The following is a 6121-nucleotide window of genomic DNA, read 5'->3' on the forward strand; positions in this document are numbered from 1 at the left end:
ATAGCAATTTTTACGTGGGAAGTGGCGTACTTCTCTTTCAGGCTCCATTTTGTGCGTACGTGATGTTTATAGATGTGACCCCAGGTCTGCCTCCACACCTGCACTGCATCTCTTCCATTAGCTCTCCCCTCTTCGGTGTTTTTGCAGCCTATCAGCTCCTTCCCTGTTTCTAGTGTTTTTCCAGTCATTACCCTGACTTGTATTTCTCTGCCTCCCTCCACCTGCACCTCATCCCATCATTTAGTTTGTATTCAGTCCCTTCTGTTCAGTCATTGTCGAGTCATCAGTTGAGTTTCCGTCATCCTACTATTGTGTTTCCCCAGTCCAGCCGTTGATCCTAAATATATTTCATCTACTGTTATTCCTGCCTACCGTCTCGTGCATTTGGGTCCACCATTTCTGCTCTCATCGTTACAGCTAAGGACAGTGAAGAATTGAAAAAGGATCAAAACAAGCTACTCACATCATCTTATTAAACATTAAATTAGATAATCTAATCCACCATATGAGTTTTTATTCCTCTGACAGACAGAGGCTTGGATGCACTAAGGGGCAAAAATGAACCATTGGCCCCTCTGATCTCTGTTCCCCTGACTGTCTGTGCGGTTTGCACCCTTCAAGCATAGAGCAGCCTTTAAAACTTCCATTTAGCCCACAGTCCCAGAAATCAGGGGCCGTATTCATAAAGTTTCCTAGAACTAAGAGGTGCTCCTAGTGATGACATTCTGAGAAAATTCTGAGAATTTTCTAAGAATTTTTGACTTAAAATTAAAGCTTGATCCTTGCAAAGAGACCCTTCAGAGAGTTGGGGGGTGAAAATCTTTTAGGAGTGGGGAAGAGGACTTGTAAGAGCCTTAGGAGTGTCTGAAGCAGAGGAGAAAATGGTGGAAGGACAAAGAGGGTGGATAAATATTCTCCAAGCACTGAACGACAGTAAGTTAATGAAATGCTACAATTTAGAGTGCAGGAATAATAATGTTTGTTCTCGATCTCATTACCAGGAGGGATTAAAGTGATCACACCACTTAGATATTTGCCAAAACAACCAAAAAACAGCAGCAACAATTTCTATCACGATCAATAAATAGAATGATCATACTAATACAGATTCAGTGTTCCCCTCTTCTAATATAGCACTCCTCAGTGGTATGCTCTCCTTTTAAAATGGTTTTACGCTTGTTAATATCAAATAGATTAAGCAGGCCTACTAAATCAGGGGTTCAAAAAATGAAATGATGTTTGAGTCCTTTGAGTCCTGCTTCATCTATTTTGTATTGTGTTGTGGAGTGTTGATGATGAATTGGAGTTACAGTCTGGGGAATGAAGCTGCTCTGTAGTCTGGTGGTACAGCAGCAGATACTTGTGTATCTGTTGTCAGATGGCAGCAGGGTGAACAGACTGTGGCTGGGTGGGTGTTGTCTTTTAGTATCTTTGGGCTCTGTGCAGACATCTCACTTCACTGATGTCACTGATGCTCTGTAGATGGTACCAGTGATGTTCTGGTGGTTTTATTCACCCGCTGTAGAGCCTTCCTGACCTGGGCCGTGATGAACCATGACAGTTGTGATGCTTTCTTAGGTTTCCTTAGCAAGTAGAGCCTTTTCTGTGCTTTTTTAACCAGGGTGGTGATGTGTGATGACCATGATAGGTTCTCAGTTATGGTAATTCCAAGGAAACTATAACTGTTCACCTGCTCCACCTCAGCTTCACTGATGTAGACAGGAGTGAGTGTCTTTGCCGCCTTCTTTCTAAAACCAACAATCAGCTCTTTGGTTTTGCTGATGTTGAGCAGTAGATTGTTCTCTGTGCACCACTCTGTAAGATTGTTGATTTCCTCCCGTTGTTTGGATTGAGGCCAATGATGGTGGTGTCGTCTCCTGATGCCTGGGAGTACAGTCCTGGTGTACAATGTGAACATGAGGGGCTGAGCACACAGCACTTCATCAGGATGATGGTGAGAGCCAGCATGGTTAATACATGTAAGCGACTAAAAAAGACATGCAAACAGGTTACTGCACATGTAAGTCTATGTTTTTTCAAACATTTTGTAGGCTTCTTTCAAAGAAGGGTTTACAAATTATCCAACAGATATGTTCCTGACATCAAATTATATCCATAATTGCACCATGTCTTAATAGAGACTTAATTCTATGTCATTGTCATAGAGTGCATTTCATTTATTTTACTAAGAATGTTTGTGAATATGGGCCCAGAATACTACTCTACATGTACAAGGTCATTTATTCATCATTACACAAGACAGGGTTGCATTACGGAATGAAAGTTGAAAATGAAATGAAACTCCTCGATGCTATGCAAATTACAGAACACATCGTCCCTGTCCAGTCAAGACCACTTATCTCGAAAATGTCAACTTTTCAAGGCTGAGAAAAACAGCCATGTTTTCAGCTTTGTGGCAATGCATTTTTCAGATGATTCAGTGACTTTGTGAATTGGGATGTTTGGCTTAAAAAAAGGAGAATTGTCTCAACTCATAAAGAAGCACTCCCTTCACTTGTATCAAAAAACTCAAAAACAACAAATCTGGAGATAAGTGGTTTTGACTGAACAGCGATATATACTTATTTATTAATCTACATGCGTCAGGGTGAATGTAAGAAACTCAGTCCATCAACTTTGACTGTGTGAGCACCAAGCATTGATGTTATAAACGCAGAGTCCACCTCTCCACGTCCAGCTGTAGTGCTGCGCTCTGTCGGCTCAGAAAACGGTCCATCTGTCGAGTGCAACAGCTTGATCCGAGATGTTGTGGTGGAGACAGGTCTCTGTGGGCACAATAGTCTCTGGTTTCATGTTGTTTTGCAGCCTGAGTCCCATTTTGTATTTTATATATAATTTGTACACATGTAAAACGTTTTTGTAGCTGTACAAACACATTGTGTTTGTTTAATTAAAATTTGTCCCCGAAGATTTTCAAAACTTAGGTGGATACATCTGCCCCTCAGATTGCATCTACAGTGCTTCTCTAACTTGCCTCTTGAAGCAGTACTACCCCTGTGTGTGTGTGTGTGTGTGTGTGTGTACCAAAATACCAAAATGGTTTATAGATACTGTGGTCACAAGTAGATCTGGACACCTTCTGCTTTCAAGAGATGGCTGTGTGTATGCTGTGACTGACACTAGTGGATCAGCCACTGCACATTCATTTAGTTTCCAACAATAGTATGTAGGGGTGGGCAGATCAATCCCAAAATATCGATACTACCAATACTACGTACTCCTTTTGTAGATCGATTCAAGTGTCGATTGGATCGATATAAAGGGATCAGTTTCAGTTACTGACAGTTACTTTTCTATGTTGTTCTCATTTATTTATATTTCATCAACAAGTAGAGCTGTCTTAAAACTGAACACATCTAAGCCTTCTGGTTTCTTCTCCGCTGCTATGCTGCTGTCCTGTCGTGTGCACAGCTCGGACGTTGTGCATGCTCCTGACCACTAGTTTCATCCAACATGTAGTGATGGCTGAGCGCAAGAGGAGCATCGTCTGGAGCTACTTCACAGCTGTAAATGAAAACATTGTGAACTGTGATGTGTGTAGGAAAGCTGCACTATTGTGGCAACACCACAAACGTATTTAAACACATAAAGCACCACGAGAAAGAGAACACGGAGCTGCAGCAGAGAACAAAGAAGGAGGAGGAGGAGGAGGGAAATGCCTAACAGCACCCAGACCCCCGACACTGAGGCAGGGTTCATCTTTTCAGAGAGGTAGGGAATATCCAGGTAAATAAAGCAAAATAAATGTTTTAGTCAAACTGATTGAGTATAGCATACTATACAGTTTTCACACATCCAAATAATATATTGAGCCCATTGGAATGTATTATCTAAATGAATTATTTAAATGAAACTGACTGAAAATGGCTGAAATATAAAATGATATTATAATATAATAATAAATATTAGTAACCTTTTTGTATGTATGGACTTTCACTTAACATTAATAAGATAAATATTTTTGTTATTTGCCTTTAAAAACTATCTATACTATAAAGTATTTGTGTTGGTACCAAATTTTGTGGTATCGCTCACCCCTAAAAGCATGAGTTTGACTCCTGTAATATTTTTTATTTTTATTTTTTGCTTGCATAGTTTCAGGGTTTCATAGTTCTTCAACCTGATGCATGTTTACTCAAACAGGCTGCAAAGATGAAAAAGTGTATATAAGTGTAACACCTAATTACTTATCACCCACCTACAATCCAGTACTGAGTTCCCTCCCCAGACAGCTTAACAACCATTCACACACGGACCCACCTAACCCTAATGACCCCCATGGATGCCGGTTGGATCAATGGCCCTAACAACCCTGAATCAGAGTTCACAATGGACCTTAACAACTCTGTAAGGTCACTCCCACACAGGGTTTAAAGCCTGCAACTCCCCTCCAGTTGGTTATAACTGAAGAAGCCTCTTGGATGAGAGGTGACACATCTTCAACAAACCGAAACACGTCCTGTTGCCTATGATACAGCAATTACAATTACCATGACTGCCATGAGTTTGAATAGGCCTTCTAATTGTGGCTTATTTTGGGTTGTTGCAGATGTCCTTGAGTTGTTGGCAGTTCCACTCTAAACTTTTTTCTAAAGTGAGAGGTCAAATGACCTCATAAAAAAAGCAAAGGTTAATGAAAAGCAATGAAAGAAAAGAACAGATTTATGACTTTTTAGTTTGGGATTTACTGGACTAAAAAAGCTGACTGTGTATTAAGAAGTAAAACGAGGTCCACTTGGAGCAGCTACAACAGTAAAATGCTGCTTACACATTGATGCATCAGTAATAACGTCCGATCGAATCCTGTAACAGTCACAGGGGACACTTTTCCACTGAACCACTACTTTAACTTATAGTATATCTGGCTGATAATACTTCTGAGCTGAAGAAAGGGATGTGTTGTTGTGATGAGGGGGAGTACTTGGTCCACAACAGTGTTTGGATGGGTGGTGCGTGTCAAGTGGCATTCACATGAATGCCAGCACCCAAGATTTCCCAGCAGAACATTGCATTGTGATGAGATGATCAATGTTATTCACGTCACCTGTCAGTGGTTTTAATGTTGTGGCTGATCGGTGTATGTGTCATTCTACAAAAAACAGTAATGATCAGTCAATAGCAGATACATTTACAAAATCCAGCAACAACATAAAACAAAAGACCAAAATGTCTGACAATAATGAGGTCAAGGCCCTCAAAAACGCAAAACAATACAGAAATGGCTGTAAGACAACTAGACGTTACAGTCATGGATGATTGGTGACGGAGACTTCTAATATCAGCAGTGTACACTGACCTCTACTGGCCAACCATATGAATAAAATACAGCAGGTTTCCTAAAGGCAGAGGCAGTTGACAGCATGCAGCAGGTAAATGTGAACATTTGTTAGTATGTGGGCAATTAAGAACAAGCAACACATTTTTGTTCACAGTGCAGAAGCAAACCAGTGATGATAGAATAAAAAGGTATCGACATCGTTCACATTCTGGATCTATATTTTTTGGAATGCATAAGAACAATGAGCACAAATGTCTCAGCTGGCCACCGTCCTCAGTGTGCAGGCTCAGGTAAGTGTCAGGTGTCCTTCATCAGAACAAATATACCACTGTCTCTTGTCTGTCTGTCTGTCTGTCTTTGTCCGTGTGGCATTACAGTGGCTCAGGGATATTGGAGGGTGTCAGAAGTCATATTGTCATTCTGAGCAAAGAAGGCGTCAGCATCAAATCATGACTAACTCCAAACACACCTCAAAACTTTGCAAGAACTACTTGAAGACCAAAGCTGACAGAGGAGTCCTGACTGTCATGCACTGTCTTTCACAGTCACATGACCTCCAACCCATTCAACATATATGTGTGAATTCTTGCAGTGCGTTTGTACTGCAGCTGCCTTTACATACTGTAGCATGTATACAGTTGGGACATAAATGGACTTGGATTTCTATAGCGCTTTTCCAGTCTACTGACCGCTCAAAGCGCTTGCTACTTCATCATGACAGTGCGCCTTCAACTTTGACCCTCTTGCTCCTATATCTGTCGCAGCCTTAGCACAAAGGTTTGTACTAAGACACGTAGTACTTACACTTACATGTGCTTTCAT

Source organism: Pagrus major, chromosome 22 (genome assembly GCF_040436345.1).
Source record: "Pagrus major chromosome 22, Pma_NU_1.0".
Classification (NCBI taxonomy): domain Eukaryota; kingdom Metazoa; phylum Chordata; class Actinopteri; order Spariformes; family Sparidae; genus Pagrus; species Pagrus major.